This window comes from Aptenodytes patagonicus, chromosome Z (genome assembly GCF_965638725.1).
Source record: "Aptenodytes patagonicus chromosome Z, bAptPat1.pri.cur, whole genome shotgun sequence".
NCBI classification, from domain to species: Eukaryota; Metazoa; Chordata; class Aves; order Sphenisciformes; family Spheniscidae; genus Aptenodytes; species Aptenodytes patagonicus.
The window spans coordinates 22356238-22375798 of record NC_134982.1 but is presented as its reverse complement, the minus strand read 5'-3'; the positions used below and the strand labels follow the sequence as shown (position 1 = coordinate 22375798).

The following is a 19561-nucleotide window of genomic DNA, read 5'->3' as shown; positions in this document are numbered from 1 at the left end:
ATTTATTTTCCTGGACCATTACCTGATAAATAGTAACTTGTTTCAGTAATACTTAATGATGCAGGACCCATCTGGCATTATATCAGAATGTGCAGCTGGCTATTAATTACTGAAAACTCCTCTACAGCTCAGACGAAAGCATCCGCCAAAGATCTGATTCAGCAGATTCTTTTTTCTTCTTTCTTCTATAGTACCAACCAAAAAAAAAGGGTAAATAATTCACACTTAGTAAGTCAGTCATGGATACTAAAATTGCCAACAACATGAATGCTGATTGCACTAATGGTTTCTATTCTTCTCCTGTACTGATTTTTAGTCTTAAACAATATAGTAGTTTCTCTTTCGAGTTTTCCTTCAAACTTTATGGGGGGGAAGTGGCATTTTTTTTTCTTAAGTGTTTACATACAGTGTAACGATGCATACAGTTTTGCACACAATCTTGGATTTTGTATTTTCATACATGCCCAACAGAGGTGAGGCTGCTGCAGCTCCATGTTGTCAGGTCCACTCTGTGTGCAGCATGAGCGTGCCTTTCCCATAGGCACACACGCGTGTACAGTACTGATAAACACATGTGCATGGTCACAGCCACACAGATCAGCACAGACAGAAGCACTCAGCGTTCAGGCAAACACAAACAGCACCACTGTCCGCATCCTGTTCCCCCCTCTGGCTGATGAGGATGAAGGTCCGTTTGTGGGATATACACACATTGTCAGTCCCACCAGGAGCCAGACTCGGATGCCCCAGTAGCTACTTATCCATTAGCTGGTCCCTGGTTTCCTTATTTGTGTGAGTGCGCACACGCACACACACTTTGGATCCCTTCATGACCAGGCTTTGAGACCCAACCCACCCCATAGCTGGCCCTGCTGCCTCCCACTCAGAGACACACACAGGCAAATGGGCCTGTTGGTCAACCTCCAACACCTATAGCCTGTTACCTGCTCTGGTAACAAGCGTTCTGACCCCAGTTGCTGGCGCACATGCACATGGAACAGAGAGCCCCTCACCCAGGAAGAGAATTAGAAGTGCAATTTAATAAAAGGACAGGGCAGACTGTGGGCATCCTGCGCAGGGCACAGCCAGACAAGAGAACCGACCAGCTCCTTTTAACCCCTTATATCCCTCTATTTTCCCATGCTTGTTCCTCTCCAAACCACCTTGATCTGTCCCTTTCCCTGCTTTTGCTTCCTCCCCTGTACATCCCATGATAAGTCCCATGCAGTCCCAGAGTGCTCTTCCCTGGTGTCCCATAACGTGTCCCATGCCCTCTGGCAGTACCCCCTCAGTCTGTAAGGTGCTGTGGGGAGCCTCTCCCATTGACTCACCATGGTGGGTGTCAGCCCATGGGACTGAGGGTCCCCAGGGAGGGGCCAGGCTGGGGCTCGTTTCTCTGACAGGGCTATTGGGGTTCCCCCTCCTGCAATTGTGCCTCCATGCTCCTCTGGTGGGTGTGTGGGGGGGTGTGTGTGTGTGTGTGTGTGTGTAGACAAGTGTTTTAATTACATTACATGTATAGCTTTGCTGTTACTCTGAAAATGTTGGCTCTTGGGGGATTTCTTAATTGTTTTATATACATTAAGTCAGAAGTATGTAACCTCACTGTGATAAATCTACTTTAAAAGCATATATTAAGAAAAAATTACATGAAAGGGTGACATTACTTTACTAAAAATATAGAAAGAAAAGCATATTCTGAAAAAATAAAAATCTTTTATGGAAAAACACAGCAATAGGTACCTGAAGAATAGCCTCATAACTGTAATGGGAGATTACTAGTAAGGAAATGGCCCTAGAAGCCAGGAAATGGGAAGTGAACTGGAAAATAGTTCTTTGGGTTGAGATTTCACTCAATGGTTTTAGTAAGAGTTTTATTGAAATGTTTTGGATGTTTTACAAGCTGTTGTAACTGTATTATTGTTCACCTCATAAAAAAGGGGTAAAGGTCTTTCCAGCGTTTACAGGACCCATGAACTGGCCTTGACAGAGAGCTTGTCACAGCAGATAGGCTCCGCAGTCCCGCTTCGGACTTGTACATTTTGTAATATATTTTTGTACACTTCTACAGGTCAGACATCCAAAGAATGCTAGCAGCTAAATGTAGTCTGACTTTACCAATCATTTAGTTGTTGAAATGAGCTGTCCTGAATAAATAACTGAGCCTGGGAATTTGAAAAATGAGGGCACTGTGGCTGGAATTGAAGGCTTGGCAGAAGTATTTGTGAAGGGGGTTAGCATCGCAGGCAAGTAATTGGTTCACATAGCAGTATTTTTTCTGACCTCAAAGAATGGGGAAGTCTCAGTCTGTAAGTTCTCCTTCAGAAGACTTTGCAATTTGCCATACCCTGATATTGTCATTTTTAGAGGAAAACATACACTGTGGAAAGTCTCTTGCTGATTCTAACTAAATACTGGTTTAAATGTATTTATTTAACCACAGTAAAATTGTTATCAATCTGTTTATCAGAGCAAAATTTTTTTTGCAAAAATTACATAGGATTGGGTGTCCCATCTCCTAGAGAAGTTGGGAAGAGTAAGTTTGTGGTAAGCCATTGATAGGTCTTCCTAGTCTGAAATACACTGAGAGAGCAAAATGGCCATATGCTTAGTTTATACAGGCTGTGTAGCTACTTTGTTGTTTTCTGTGTTCCCTTTTCACCTTTTTTTTTTTTTTCCATTTTGCAAATGGTGAAAACTTGAACAGTAAAGGAGGTGAGGAAAGAGGGACTTCTCTAATTACATCTGTAGTTTATAGCAATGCAACAATTCTGTTTAAAAAGACTACAGGCAGAGGGATAATGTCACACATTTTAATCAACAGTATTTCAACCTTGAGGGCTCAAAAATTAAAAAATACCCGAAGTTTGCCTATAAAACTGGTAGATTAAAAAAACCAACAACTTTGTATTTGCTGTTTGGTTGATGCTTGAGGCTTCTCAGTAGTGCAGATGAGATTTGTCATTCCAGGACAAAGACTAATATGTTCCAGTTGGTGAGATGAGCTGAGCGCCCTAGAAAGATGAACTTGCTTCCCTGGCTACTGCCACCAAGGAGTTGGGAGTAGCAAAGTTGCTGTTTAAAAGGGTCACCCTCCACAGCAATAGTCACCACTCAGCCTATGCAGAGCCATCCTCCAACATACCACTGTCGTATGTGTGGATGCAGCCTCACTAGCTCTGTGTGTGGCTGTGTGAGAAAGAAGAAAGCTGCTGCTCAAGCAGCCTCTGCTTCCCAGGCAGCTGGTCCTCTTCCTCCCCATCCTTGGGGGCTCCCTCCCCACACTGGATCCCCACTGCTGCCCATGGTGGCCTGCTACAACAGGCAACTGCAGATGAAACTGGCTTGGCACTGCATTGCATTTTCAAGTTTTCCCTAGAAAAGCTGGAAATAGGCTGTAAAAATAAAAGTTGATAATTCACAATTATTTTCTCAGCTGAAGTTTTAGAAAGAAATTCGAGGTCTTGTCAGACTGCGTAGTGATATAATGAACAATGAAATTCCTACAGAACTTTGCAGAAATACTGGAGCCTTGTAGAAAAATGTGCCGACTAATATTGCACTTTGTGTGTTGCATGAAGCTTCAAGATAACAATAAATATGCATATTTGCACATTTGCATCTGTTTGTTAGAAAACTGGAATTAATATTAACAAGATACTTTCTGTTGAAATCTTTGTAATTTTCTATCCACCATTCTTAAATGAAAATTATCTTTAAAAATGGAAGGGTGAATTTTAAAAGTAAGTTACATACCAAAATTCAGCACAAGGAAAGGGTTAGGTATCCAACAGGCAAATGAAACAGCTGCAGAGTAACTTCAGGTTGGAGACAAGAGCTTGGTGAATAGAAATAAAAAGCCTGAATGGGAACACACAAATCTCTATTAAGGTAGTTACCTTAACTGTACCTGCAGAACTTCAATATATCCATACAAATTTTCTGGAGAAAATGGCATTTTTTTTTTAACAAAAAATTCAGAAAGAGCATTAAAGGTAATAAATCTTGTAAAGTATATAGAGTGCATTGCATTAATTTTGAAGGGCTGTCTCTAAGAAAAGAAAAAGATGGAAATAAAAATGACCACTTTGCAAAGTAATTTTGGTAACAGGAAAAGTATGCTCATGAAATAAATCCTAAAATTCAGTTATATGAAGAGAAACAAGAAGTCACTTCAGATTATAACAACAATTAATGATAAAGTTGACTTTGAAAAAAGATGTTTAAAATAAGTCAAGTAAGAGTCTGTTTTCATTCATTAAATAAGAAAATCCCTGAAAGCAATCACTTCTGTTTTTAAAATAATCTGAGTAGATGACTTGTTTTGCATGGAAGTCACCTTTACACTGGAACAGAGAATAACTGATGTGGAGATAGTTACCTAATAGCCCAAGAATGTGAGGTTTTGAAATGACAGCTGCAACCAGCCGTGTAGGAAAAAGCATCTACAGTGCTGTTGCCTGAAAAAGCCCCATTTAGTTTCTCATAGAGTTTGTGTAGAAATGTTTTTCCTTACTTGGGAACAGCTGAAATTTCAAGGCAGCCCTGGAAAAAAATTTAAATTACATTAATGGAAGAGAGGGTTTTTTACAGAGTTCATGAATTGTAAACCCCTGAATTTCAGTTCTGCTGTTGTCTGCCTTCTGCTTTGACTCAGAAACTTGAAGAGCCTTATGCTTTCAATTATAAATATGGTGGAATTGTACATGATTAGTGAAATTTTACAGTAAAATGCCTTATCAATTTCAAATTATGATTTTATCATAATAAACAATATCTTAAATTGTTCTTCAAAGATCTGAGGTAAAACCTGATCCTCCTGAGGCCGATGGCAACTTTCTCATTGACATCCTAAAGGTAAGGATTTTAATAAGCGTTTGAGAGAAAATCTTTAGGGATATGAAGATTTGTTAAAAATATTCTATACTTTTAACCCCTTAGTAACATGCTGAAATGGGTTGGACCAGTGATTTTCTACACAGCCCAAGTATGTGTAATAGACATTACAATGGTTCCACAGAGAAAGTGCCATATTTTGTGATAGTCTATTTAGCAGGACTAGATATTCCTGCTTTTTGTCTGGCTGAAGAACAATATACAGGCTGCAGCGCAAATGTCCCTTTCTTGTGCTTTTTGTGCCTTTTGTAATTTTAAGAATTCCATCATAATCCTGCATCCTAAGTACCAACTAGAGTGACTGTGCAGCTTAGTGCTCTGCACAAAAGCTGGCCAGGTTTCATACAGCAGGCAAGAACGTTCCCTGCAGTAAATAATGCCAAGGAAAACTGCATGCAGGAGGTATGCTTGAGTTCTCTAGACCTTTTGTAGTCCTGGAATGAGTAAGTTGGTGCCAGGGAGGTTTCCTCACATTGTTCTATTATGTCTCACAGACACCTATATTTTTAAATTAATTCATATTTCTTCTTAAATTAGCTGAAAAAGTATTTGGAATGCAACTATTATCTGTCTCTGTATTTGTATTTTACTAGTGTAATTGTGAGTTTAAAACACCTTGTTATTGTTTTCTTCAGATTCTGCTATCTTGAAAAATAATAAATTTTATATAAATACAGCATATTCATCTAATTTATCCATACATAGTCTCAGAGTCTACTGTAGTCGTAAAGAATTATATGTTATTTAATCTAGGTTTGAAACCATATATGTGGGGAAAAAAATAAAAAAAAATACAAAACACCTTACTTCTAGCATTGGGATTTAGGAAGTCAGGTAAGCACGTTCCAAATTAAGCACAGTGATTCACCTGTTTCTTATGATACTTTCTAGCCCCATTACTTTTTAGACTATGCCTTCATCTTATAGCTTCACCAGAATGTCTTTGATCTTTTCTTGAACCAGAGTTGCAAAGGTCAGATGAGTATTTTAAATCATTCTTCACTTCTCTATTTCTACATAAAAAGAGGAAATGAAAATAGGTTTTTCTCATATGTTTGTTTCCTATGTATAGTTGAATCTGCCACATTTTTACATTCCTTGTCACTGTGTACTACTTTTTATTTCCCAGCTTTAATGTATAATCATGAATCTTGAAGTGGTATCCACGTAATATCAGTAACAGTTGAGAGAATTGACAGACTATTCTCTTTGGTAAATTTAGGCCAAATCTAAAAATACTGTCTCATCAGTTAAGAAACAGTGCCAAAACACAAGAGTCAATTTATGTATCACAAAAATATGCAATAAAGGAGAAAATGAGACTGGTAAAAGGACAAGTCTTTTCATATACAGACTGTTAACATATCTAAAAAAGTTTTGGGGTTAAGATCTGTGGCCTTTTTCTCAGCTTAATTTATTCTGGCCAGAGGGCTGTGCGGAACTGTTTAAGTGCCTAATGCCTATTGATTTTTATACAGGAAGTAACGTACCTAAACTGGAGGGGAGAATCAAAATCTGCAGTGCCTTGCTCGGCTGTCAGTATTTTAATTTTCCATGAGAACAGTCTGAAGAGAGTCCAAAAAAAGGTATTAGTTTTCAGAAGCAGTCAAATGGAAATGAAAAATTAATTTAACTATCTGCTTCTCTTTTTTTTCCCTCTATCTTATGACTGCTGAATGTAGACCAAGCCCATTTATGCTCAATAAGTTAGTTAATCTGCTCTATTGATAAATGTTGCATGGGTTCTTAGATAAGTCTGTATGCCACCCTCTGTGCCACAACATACAGAAAATCTAAACTATGACTTGACTTCTGATATGCTATGCCTACTCTCTACCATGCTGAACAATATTATGTCATTATCTTAATGTGTTTTCCTGGCTGTATTAATTCATCGGGGTCTGCTTACATCTGTCTCTTTTTTTTTAGAGTCTAAGGTCTTTGAGATAAGGATTGAGTTTGTTGTTGCTGTGCTCTTCTGTTCAGCAGCTAGCAAAGTAAACTTACGGTCCCTAAAGTGTACAGTAGTACAGAAAAATAACCGTGCTGATAACAATGGGAGGCCCTTGGGGATGCTCTCTAAGTGTAGACAGGTGTCATTCTTAAATCTGAAAAGAACATGTATTTCCCCTTCCATGACTTCTGGTTATCTACATCATTTGCTCCATTTATCATCCAATTTACAGATGTTCCTTTAAGATTTTAATATTTCCATGTATTAGTCATAAATTAACTTTAATATGGCTTGCCTGCAAAATAATTTTGAAAGTTGAATGGAATGGGTATTATTATTTCTACCAGAATGATATGGATGAAGGTATCTGAAGGGGTCATTATACAATGGTCTGATGCAAGATCATATATACCCAGACAACTTTATGAAATTTTTTATGTAACCTAACTAACCTGTCGTGTATAATATGCAGCGAACAGAATCATCTATTCCAGGTTTTGGCCATCATTATCTTTAAAATGGTGTCTAGGCCAAATTCCACTGGCAACAAATAAAGCAAGCTTCTTGTCTAAGCTCAGAGGGCATGGAGAATAATCAAACAGTGTATTTTTTACAGTATTGGAGGAGCCACCAAAAGCTGTTGTCATTTTTTCCTGGTCTTCCCTTGTTGAGATTAAACATGGCCTTTCTTTATGGATGTTGGTAACATCTTTGCTTATTGGGACACTGTGCATTAATGCCCAAACAAGGTTATGCTAAGTGGACCTCATAGAACACAGGTTTTGTATAGGTTTTCCAGCGTAAAGTGTGGTGACAGAGGTATATTGCGGTACACAGAGTTTTTGAGTGTTGGTGATGATCCATTGGCTCAAGGTGTTCAGACATTACTGTTCTGCACCTTTCTTAAAATATTGTGCCCCAAATTGGGGCCTTCCCAGTTCAGATTAAAGAAAAAAATTGCTGCCCATTTCTTGCAGATAATAATTTCTGCTAATATCTCCAAAAGTGAAATTTTCCTATTCTGCAACAGCATTGAGACTGCTGTTGGGTGAAACTGAGTTGTGATCCAATGTATCATTACATTAATTTCTTCTTTGGTATTAGTAGTTCTGATTATTTTCCGAAAGTGTTTTACTCAGTGCTTGTTTCTTAAACACCATTGTTCTCAGTTATCAGTCCAGGTTATCAAGATCACCTGCATGCTAATCCATCTGTCTTAAATGTTTTAATCCCTTTTCTACTTATAAAATCAACTTTTTATCACTTTATGCTTTACTTCAAGTCACTAATGGAAACATCTGGCATGAGGCAGTCTGGAGGACTTAATGCAATATGTGCTTTTAAAACTTGATAGTTGTTGTTAACTATTTTTACTTTTGTTCACGATATCTGCTTCTGCCAAATATTAATTGAATCTAGCCCAGGTATCCCTATGTCATTTCTGTACATGTCACATAAAGCAGTATCTAAAGTTTTGCTAAACTCAAGATAGATGAAATCTATAGCTTCCTGTTTCAACCTATATATGATCAGTTACCACGTCAAAGAAAGTTACAATGGTCTGGCAAGATTTTAAAATATTTTGGCTGGTTATTATCAGCTTATCTTCTAGATTCTTACAAACTGATTAGCCATTTGCTTTTAGTATTGAAGTTAAGCTGGTTCCTTCTCCTTTTTCCATATTGGCATTGTGTGCCCTCTCCAGTACCCTGTGCTCTTCCCGTTTTTCTGCAGTTAATGAAAAAAATCACTTATGATTTAGAGATTATTTCAGCTAGTTTCACAAACACCCTGCGGTAAATTTCATGTGGTGCGGCTGATTCTCTACCAAACATTTCCAGTGTCATTATTTGGCCACTATTTTTTTAATGGCTTGATACCTAATAATATGGCAATGCTTCTATTATATTTCTATTTTAGTTCCCCCTTTTAAGGGGGAAAATAGAATATCCTATCATTATTTTGAAAAATGTCAGACAGTGCTTTAAAGATTTTAAACAGGCTTTGAAGTAGTTATTACAAATGGGAAAGTTATTAACAAGCTTTTACAATAACTCTGAATTGTATTTTTTTTATGTTGAGTAAACAAGTATTTTTTGTCTGCTTGCCCTTTGGATCATAATATCTTAAAAGTACTCAGTAATTTCTAGCTGTAAAACTTTCAGTGCCAGTAACGGAGAAATTTCCTAAGATATTTTATGTAATATGTGTACCTGGGGTGCTGCAAGTGTTATGAGCAAATTTTAGCCTACGTAACATGGCTGATACAATATTCCCAAAACTAGGCTCTTCTGTTCTTGATACTGTTCCCTAGGGAAACAAGGAGATAGGTTCACTAAATACTAGTTTTATATGCTTGTATGAATATGCTTTTGGGCTTGGAGATAACCATGTGAGCAGTGTATTGTATATTTTCCTCAGTGTTAACTCAGTAGGTCTTTGCGTACTCCTTTTGTGAGAAAGAGCAGCCAGAAAAGCATTACTTAATTTGGCTAGAAAATGGGTTTAGAGTTTTAAAACTACGAGGACTTTTTAACTATTCTGATAGGAATTTATTCTTTTCACTGTTACTGAAGCAGAATTTTAAAATATTGTTAATAATCTCTTAAACTTCTTATGATACTAATACCTGTAAGACAGATCTATTTATGAATTATTCAGATCTTCAACATAGACACTAATTATTCTCAAGGTATAGAGAAAAATTAACCAAATTTGGTCTGTACTTTATGATGTAGTTTTACTCTGAACTATGATCAACCTAATTGTTTCTCAACGCTGATTTGTAAAGATTCAGCTGTCAGGTTGAATAGATCTTATGTTTTACTCTGAACAGTCCTTCTCTGATCTAGCTTCAGGTTTGCATCAAAGATGAATAACCTTGTATATTCAAAATAACATAGATAAATAATAAAATAATGTGGAACAGCTTTGGCCTTCAGCTCAAACTCATGCTGCTCTGAAAGAAGATAGCAGTAGTGTATCTCAGGCATGTTTTGACTATGCTGCTTAGTGCCAGTTTCCCACTGGAAACCTATCACCCCTGCAGCATCCCGCAGCACGTGGATCCTTACCCTCCCCAGCAATCCTCTCTGCCTGGGGTAGCAGGCTCAAGCATACGGTAGCATCTGGCAGGCTCAAGTATACAGTAGTGGTGATCAGGCAAGGGCAACTAGCTTCAGAGTATGTGCCGTTACCTTTCTGCCACATTTAATCACTTTTATTAGAAGTAGTCTCTTTGATTCTGGGGTAAGTAGATGAAAATAGATTTTAATTTTCTTCACTGGAACTGAAAAAGGCTTCTCAAAATAGATAAATACATGTGTGGGCAAACATGAAAAAAATTATTGCCAATCTTGATCACAGTAAATCTTAGTAGATTGAGACAAACTGTCAGAAGAAAATCTAGGGAAATCTGAAACCAGCTTATATCGATCAGGACCATAGAATCATATTCTATAGTGATGTTTAAATTTATCTTAGATCACAAAGTAAATAGTATGCCTAAGCATGCTCTTACTGCTGTATATTGCACCATTTACCAAAGCATAACATATATGTTGAAGCCACTGCATTCATTAGATGTTTAGAGCAAAGGTAAGCCAAGGACTCTGGGTGTGATAATATGAAAAAATAGGTTTGTGTAAGCCTAATTATAATCACTCTGCAATATCTGTTATGACAGAACTGAAAGGGCCCAAAGAATATACAATTATTTAATTTCCTACCCTCAACTTAGACTTCTAGCAATTTACCAGTCCATTTTATTTCCTTTTGATGGATTACCTAATGAATTAAAATGTTTTTCATCTTAGTACCCACTTACTTCTATTTAAGATCCCAAAGACACTGGTACAATTCAACTAAATGGGATATTGCTGATGGAAAATAGCCCAAAACATGAAAGCAAAGATAACTAGGTCAAGAAGTTATGTCAGGTGCGCTCTTAAGCCTATTTGGAGGACATAAGTTTCTTGAGCAACCAAGGATGTACGTTGTGTTACTTGTTTATTTTCCTTTTTACCTTTACCTTTGATGTTCTGAAAAGGTGTAAATGCAATCTTTAAAGTGGTAATTTCTCTCTGTTGCATGTGTATACACTCTGACACACATATGTATCATAGGCGTTTTTTCATGTTGTTTTTTTATCCTGCTTTTCCAGGATTTTTCCCTCCCATGTAAGGAAGGGAATAGAATTCACCCAGTCATCTGATATCTTTAACTCCATGGCTCTGCAAACACTAACACCTTTCTTTACCAGCTTTTAATTTCAGAATATTCTGATCTTCAGTACAGAAATAAAGCATTTGAGTTTTAATTTTTCTTTGGTATTGTTCATTCCTGTTCTTGTTCTAATGTGAAAAACTTGAAATGAGAAATCATTTTAGTAGCTTTAATTATATTTTATTATTTAAGTAGCTAAAAAAAAAAATCTTAAAACAATAGAGCTAATCAAATTTCCATTACTGATTCCCTTATCTAGCTGTCCAGTTTCTGTGTTTTCCCCCTTTAAATTGTAGGGGTTTTGATACAGCAGCTGTCTCCCATATTAGTACACAGTATTAAGTACAGTAACTCACTGGAGCCTGTAGGAGTTACTGGAATACAAATCTTAATTTAGAAAATCAGTTCAGTTGATTCATCACGTTGGCCTTTTCAGTCTTTTTACTGTATGTAATAGATCCATTAGTCTTTTTTTTTTTTTAACTGTTCAAAGCCAAATTTACTTGTCTATTCCTGATAATGAATTTACTCTCTTGAAGCTGCGATAGGGTGGTGGGAAGGAAGATAGGAGGATACTAAGGAAATCTAGCCTCTAATCACACTTCTGTGCCACAGTTAATCAGAGAACTATGTCCTTTACTCCCACTCACGAAGTGCTCTGTAGGTGAGCTGAAGCACAGGCAGTATCTACTTTTGTTCATTTTATTAACAACTTTTTAGTATGCTTTCTCCAGGAGGAAATATGTGTGTTTTGCAAATTAGGCCCATAGTTCACGTCATGTCTCTTTTTGGCTCTGTAGACTCTATTTTAAAAGTGGTAGCTTATCTCTCAGTGGCAGAACTCTCTGTGGTTCAATACAGCTATGATTTCCCGAAGTGTATAAAATGTGTATACGTATGACCTCGTGTAGTACCTGCCATCCTGGCTGAGTCACTGGAGGTTTAGGCAGGAGAAACCTCCTGAGATGAAACTAAAGCTTTACAGCCTCAACTGCAAAGTCATAATTTTATAGCTGGGATTTGTGCAGAAATCCTGTACAATCTCTGAAGTTGGAAAAACCATCATCACTAGTGTTATAAGTCCACTCACTGCCTCTAGTGACTAGTTAAATATAATTTTCAGAGTTTAAAGAACTACGGAGGATGCAATCTGCCTTTTAATTACCTTGTCCCACAGAAACAACAAAAAGGGCCACTGTATACATTCAAATGCAAGAAAATTATAAAAGAAATTCAGGAAATGGTGTTTCATAGTTTTAATTAGTCTGTGTGATTCACTGCTGGAGGAGATTATTATAGAGTCAAATGCAGTAGTAGATTTCAAATGATGCCAGATATTTTTAGAAACCAGCAATAACATTTTACTGCTGAGCATACCAGGAGAGGCATAGCCAGATAAACTTCCAAATGCCAGCTGACTTGTTGCAGAGTCCATGCGAGGACTTCCCTCACCCACATACACAAAGCAGTTCACAGAGTCGTCTTTTCAGAAATATCTGGGGCTTTCCAGGCTGTCCTAAAGGAAGAAAGATTAGTGGCCATGCCCCTGTTTTAACAGCTGTTGAGGCTAGGAAATGCCACTTTCATGGTAAGATCAGTAAATAGATTCTGCATGGTATTGCCCTCATACACATGTTCACAATGTTTCCTGTTCATAATTGTTGTTGCTGTTCGTGGAGTTGTCTTAAGATGTTCACCAATTTTGTACATTTTACTCATTTCCTTGAAATGTGTAAATGATTTTTCTGCTAGTTGAAGTGGGGAACAACTGTTAATTGAATTTCATTGTGTCAGACTTTATTTTGCTTTGTCTCATGAATCAAAAAGTCCTAAAGCCTTTTGTTACTATTGCTTTTAGAATTTCTTTTATCTTCATGTCCCTATTTCAGATATTTTTCTCTCTGTAGTAGAATCATGTTCAATATACATTATTTAAAAAAAAAGTAACCAATACTGATGCAGATGAATTGTCACCAGTGAGTACTTGCTAATTTCAAAAGGTCCATTGATAACATTCTGGACATACTACTTTTTGTTGTATTTAGTTATCTTGGCTTTGTGTATTTATGTCTATACAGAATTTTAATATTTCAAGTTTTTCTTGGGACACTATGATACAGACAGTTTCTTAATAGCCCTGTATTGCTTTTAGCTCTGCAAGCAGGGATGATGGTATTGCAGTGAGCTAGAGAGCTGTGACCATCTTCTTCTGAAGATGAATATTCCATTCTCACTTATGATTTGCATAAAATATGTGCTTTCATCAGACAGATTCTAAGAACTTGACCACATTTCACATTTATCTACCTAACTGTTGAAATGACTAGACATTCGGATGGTCTTTTTTTTTTTTTTTTTAACTGTCTGACCCCAAGGCTAAGGCTACTGAGTAAGACAGTAATCATGACAAAAAACAGCTTGGAAAAAAGCTACTAGAGTCCTGAAAAGAAATGTTCAAATTATCAATTAAAAAAGTGCAAAATCAATGTGAAGACACCACCAAAATCTAGTGTAGCTTACTGAGCTATAAATGATATCTTAAGCATGTTGGGAAAGTGAAGATACTTTTCTTCAGATACTTTTTGTTGTTGTTGTCGTAAGAAAGGAGAATTCACTGATACATTCAGAGCTTGCCTATCTGAAACTCTTCTTTTAGAAGGTATGTCAAACTGCTTTTCATGTTTGTCATTGACTTGCCTTTCACCTCCTCCGCACGTCAGGCTACAGTTGTAATTAGGAACTCTGATAGTTTTTATGCTATATGCTAGTAAGTTGTAATCCATAAAATAATGTTCTGTATTTAGCATCACATTTTGAGTTACTATCAGTGATTTCCTTTTTGTCTGTCTCTCAAATATATCTAGAAAATGTTTTCTGACTCTTGTTTCATGTTGTCTCCATCAAATCCCTTTCCTCCCTGCATTCCTTTCTCCTAGTACACTTCATAATTTATTTCTGACTTTGGTGCTATGTTAGATCATACAGCTTGTCTTAGAGCTCCCCCTGCTGTAGGATGCCCCTATGATTTGTTCTGCTTGGTTATTTACAAAAAGTAATACAGCCTTGTCATAAAGCTTTTTCTTTGAAATTTTACCCCTATTATACAGATGTGCAGGCTGAGTCAGATCAAGGAATTTGGTCCTAGCCACCTAGCAAATAACTGATAGGAATGATTGTCTAAAGGGTGTAGGTGGAACTCTTGCACTTATAGTCAATGCAAATTTAAAGTGAAAATGAAGATTTCAAGAAGTTGTTTTACTAGATTGAATTCATTAGGATTTCTATTTCTTTTTTAAATAACATGTTGATGTTATGTGCTTATAATTTAAAACCAATTGTGGTTAAAAGATAAGATGCCAACACAGTTTCTCCTTGGCTGATCGCAGGCCTGAGTCATTTCAAATAACATGGATACCCATTTAATCTTGTCGTGATACCTAGACTGGTCTGTACCTTAAAACAGTAGAAGGAAAGCTTCCCTTTGAGAAATAAATTTTGAGACATCCAATTACCCTTGGTACCTAACCTAAGGATTTGGTAACAGACATGATCTGTGAGAAAGAAAAAATATTTTAGTTCTGAAAATTTATATGTATATATATATATACATATATATATGTATATTTATATATATATAAATTATTTTCTGCTTCAAAATCATGCTGATTGATATACTAAATATTTGCCGCCTTCTCTTTCCATGATAATATTTTTTCTGTAAATACTGGTATTTGAGTTGATGCTATGCACATCTACATAATGCATTTGTAAGAGGCAATCAAGAAGCAGATATACGTAATTTCCTGCTCCTCTTTCAGCAGTCTCATGCTAATAATGTTGCTTGAACATAATCCAGGAAGAATGCTGATGGGAAAATCAATTCTTTGTTAAATTGGTGGACATTTTCTAGTATTGTTATAATAACAGATATTGCTAAATGCCCTGATGATCTTTCTTCCCTTCAGGGTTTGCCAGAATTGCTAGACTTGCTGTTTTGTAAAATCATCTTTTCAACCCACCAGACTGAGAAATCTGGAACTGTACCAAGGAAGAAAGCTAAGCTGAAAAGGTTTATCTCTGCAGGGAAGGGGAAAAAAAAAAGTGTTGTATTCGTTTAGTTTATATCCTTGGTAATGCACAGAGAGTTGAATGGCTGAGACTGTGATCCTGACTGTGTTTCAGAAAGAAGTTTTGCTACCCTACGTCTCACAGAGTTTCTTAAGTTTAACTGACGTAGCAGAGCAAAGATTTATGCAAGAATTTGCTCTGACAAAGGAGGAAAGAGGATTAAACTTCAAAATAAAACACACTTAACTTTAATTTGCCAAATAATAATTTGTCCTTTATCAAGTCTTGTCTGCGAATTCACTATATTTTCCTGTATTTTCAGGACTATGTAATGTCAGGAACAGGGAGACATCAGTGCTGTTGAAATGAAGGAATGTCTTGAGATAAGGGGAAGGTGCAGGCTACCTCTGATCCTAATATGTATTAATGCAGGGACAGCCTATGCAATCTTTTTTTGCATTTTCAGATGCCCTGAGAACCCTCAGCAATCTTTATTACAAAGCTTATATTCAGAGCTTGCTTGTGCATCATCAATTTGAGTATGGACAACTGTCTGCAATATTTTTTTTGTTTTCAGTACATTAGAAACATAAAATTCAGTCAAGAGAAACAAAAATATCTTGATCGAATAAGACAAATATTTACTTGAAACAATTGTACGTGAATTGTGACAAAAACAGAGGATGTGAGTAGCAGAGTATATAAATTAGAAACCAATCAGTGTAGAAAACTGATAAAGTGAAAGGATGCAAGGAGTAATCTAAAACCAAGAGAATTAAGAGTGTTTTTCAAGATTGTTAGACAAATCATCTTAGCAATCCATTTTATGCAGTATGAGATGAAAGCTGTCAGCCTACAATCTTAAGAAAGCAAAAGGATTTAATTAATTTTTTTGTTCTTTAGTTGGAGAAGCAGGCAGAACAGAAATCCATTTGTGAAAATGTAAAAAGTTAAAAAATCGCAAAAAGTAATCTGTACTGATAAAATGAGGGAGTTAATCCATTTTAGTTCTCCAACAAAGAGTTGAAAGGTAATCCAATGACAGCACAGACATACTGACAAATAAACAACAGTTTTAATAAGGGAAGACCACTTTACCTAGGAGATGAATATTAAAAAAAATCCACTGAATGACTGGAAGCTAAAGTTAGGAAATTAACAGTAGAAACAATATTTACATTTTAAATAGAATAGGTAATTACTAAGTGATTTTACCAAGGTTTGCTGTGATTATTCAACAGTGTATTTTAGGGATATGTTCTGTTTCAAACAGGAATTAATTTAGGGTAGTTTAACAATCTGCGTTATACAAGAAGGTGGTTCAGGTGATCACAGTAGTCCCTTCCAGCTTCACGATTTCTAATACAATTTCTGTTGCTTGAAGTACAGATAGTATATCTTCCCATATGCTGTGATACATATGGCTGCTGCCAAGGCAACTGTGAGATCTCACGTAATAGTTGTTTAAAATTAAAAAAGCTTTTATTCAGGCAGTGCTCTGATTATGCCTTCATTATGAGGAATGAAAACTATTGTCAAGGCAATAGACTATATAGGAAAACACAACTCAGCATATCATATATTGAATATATATGAAATCATTTAAGTGCTGCTTTTTTGAGTGTTGATAGCCCTCAGTGCATCAATAAACTTCAAAGATCCTACTTCGGAAAACAACAACAACAAAAAAGCTGTACTAGTAGCACACTTCTGTTGATATATCTAAGAAAAAAAGTCTTGAAAGATTTGATGACCTGAACCCATTCATAAAGTTGCTACTACACTGGTAAGATATACTTGCTCCAGTAACTACATGTATTCCATTTTTGTGCTAAGGAAATGGCTACTTTGTGCACCACTTCACAAAAAGCAAGAAGAAAATGTTTGAATGCCCTTCAATCATCCCCAAGGCCCTTTGAGTCATACTAAGTGTTGGGACCCTATCTGCAGATGCCTCCGTGCTGTAGCAATTCATCAGCTCAAGTGTTGTAAAATATGTTATAAAATATGTCTCAGTGTTAATGGACACCAATAATTTGAACATAGACTACAGGAGAACAACAGGGCTTCCTTAATGCAGCAAGAGTTGGAGCATTGAAAATTCTTGAGGTACTGCATAAGAAATGAAGAATTGTTTCAAATTATAAGAACAAATTCTGTTGTCCTAAAAGACTGAATCATCTATTGAGGTGTTTTCAGTGGGAGTTTTGTTCACCTAGGAGCAGATAATTTGGCTCAGTATCACAGTCTGCATTATAATCAGATTTGTTCTTATTCTTCTCAGCTTCCCAGCACCACCTCCTGTTAAGACTGGAATATGTTAAAAAAAAAAAAAAAAAGCTTGATTACTTGGATATGATTTTATTATTTCCTGCTGTGACATTCTATGGTTTATGATGAAAGGCTGTTAACGTTGTTAACTTTAAGGAGAAAAAAATAAATCTTCCTTTAATTAGCGGGAAAAAGTAGCAAGCAAATAAAATTACTGCTTGGGCATGGGTATTTGTTCATGAGCAGGTTACTGTCATCATCTATGACTGTGAAAAATATTGCCACAAAAGAGCAAAATGCCTTTTACAGAAGCTTAAGATGATTATTTTGGAGCTGTATGACTTCTAGTCATAACTGTTAAAACTTGATAGAAAGGTAGAAATATTTAATAGGAATACTCTGGTATTGTACTTACTCTTTTCTAATTCAGCTGACAATTTTACTCACATATGTTGATCTCATTATTTTAAACAGGCTAAAATAGAAGCACAACAATGCTTCATGAATATAGTGTTCTTTAAAACATTAATGTATGCTTATTTTTTATATGGAAATATTTATTGAAATAACAGTTTCTTTGACTTTTTGTTAAGGATTTTAAGAATGAATTTAAGCTGGATACTAGCTTGCTTATTTCTGGCTATAACTTGATTTTGTTACAAAGTATGAGAGATTGAAATGCCTTTTTAATTGTATATGTGTATATATACATGTACATATATGTGTATATATATATAGGGCTTTAAATGATGGCAGGACATACAAAACTTTAATTAAGTGTATTTAAGTTACCTAGGGCATTTTAGAATAAAATGTGATAAACCCCCAAAATAATCAACATACAGAATATTCAGATTGTAAAATCAAATTTCAAAACATATGCAGGGAGTGTCCAAAGTGATTCATTATCAGGTTTATTATTCTGTCAAAATAAATATACCCACTCATGTGAAAAGGGACTTGTTTTGTAAAGTACTGTTGCACACCAATGGAGTTATTACCACTTTCATTGGAAAAGGTCACACAGTATGCGAGGAGATCCAGTAGAAAAAATGTGGTTAAGAAGCTCATCCATTAAATTCTGCTTGAGAAGTTAATTTTATTCCAAATTTCTAGAACAAAATCCTGAATGATTCTTCCAAACTTGCAATTATCTGTATAAATAACATTTTTCTTAGAGCATAAAGTATAGGCAAGGTGACTCTTGCAACAGAATAGTGTTAAAAATGTGACAAAAATTCGGCTTCTTCATAAAGACTTCTGACTTGATGAGATTGAATAGATTATTTCAATCTTTATGAAATGCAGGACACTCCTTTTACAGTTCAGGACACTCTGCTGTGTATTAATTAAGATTGGTGTCCACTTTAGTTATATGACCTCAGAGATCGTATAAGAAAAGAAAGCCAGCTTCCACCCATTGCCACCCCACTTTAGCAGCAAATCTCTCCACCACCTTTCCACCACACCTCACAATCTGAACTGGGATTCCTTCATTAGGCATGTTTTCCAGGCATACCATGATGCATTCAGTGTCTCTGCCTGGTGCTGAAAAGGGCAAAGATGGGAAGAAAATGAGTTTATTGCTCTAGTGCACTGCTAACACTATAATAAGGCATCTCTTGGAACTTCTTACATATTATCCTTAAAAGATCAGTCACCTTTTAAGAGAGTCTCTTTAGAAGCACTTACATTTAAATTGCGAGTTGGTGAGATCAGTGTGAAATTTTTTGCTGATAGGCATGTGGCCTTCTCAAGTACTGGAGATTTCATTCTATAAACGTATTTGTACACTACCCCATTAAAATTTGGGGATAAAAAGAAGTATTCATTTTAATTTGAACTGTTGAAATCACATTTTGCGGAGCTGGCACAAGGAAGAGGTTTCAATTTCACGCTTTTCCTGATAGTCAAAATTCATTTTAGTACTAATTACAATAAAAATAAGCATTCTATCAGTTTTCATGACTAGCAGAGTACCTTGAAAATACATTTTTGGATCAAAATGATAGGTTTCTCCTCTCTATTATTTCAATAAATAGAAGTACCTGGTATGGTTTTAACTTTATACTGGACCTCAGAATCTTTCTTTTTGAAAATGCAGTTCAAACATTTACCTCACTGTGAAATGTGTTGACTACAAAATGG

The 19561-nt window shown here is 36.1% G+C and overlaps 1 protein-coding gene across 4 annotated transcripts in view; it reads left to right on the top strand.

Annotated features, from left to right (window-relative positions):
* The window catches only part of PDE4D (phosphodiesterase 4D), a 436186-nt gene that overhangs the window by 146947 nt on the left and 269678 nt on the right, over nt 1-19561 (top strand). Inside the window, exon 1 of one of the 4 annotated variants that reach the window (XM_076362679.1) lies at nt 4824-4857. The exons of the other annotated variants lie outside the window; for them this stretch is intronic. The gene's annotated coding sequence lies outside the window, so the exon portion shown is untranslated. Of the gene's footprint in view, nt 1-4823; nt 4858-19561 lie in introns of those variants that run through there. 4 annotated transcript variants of the gene reach the window in all.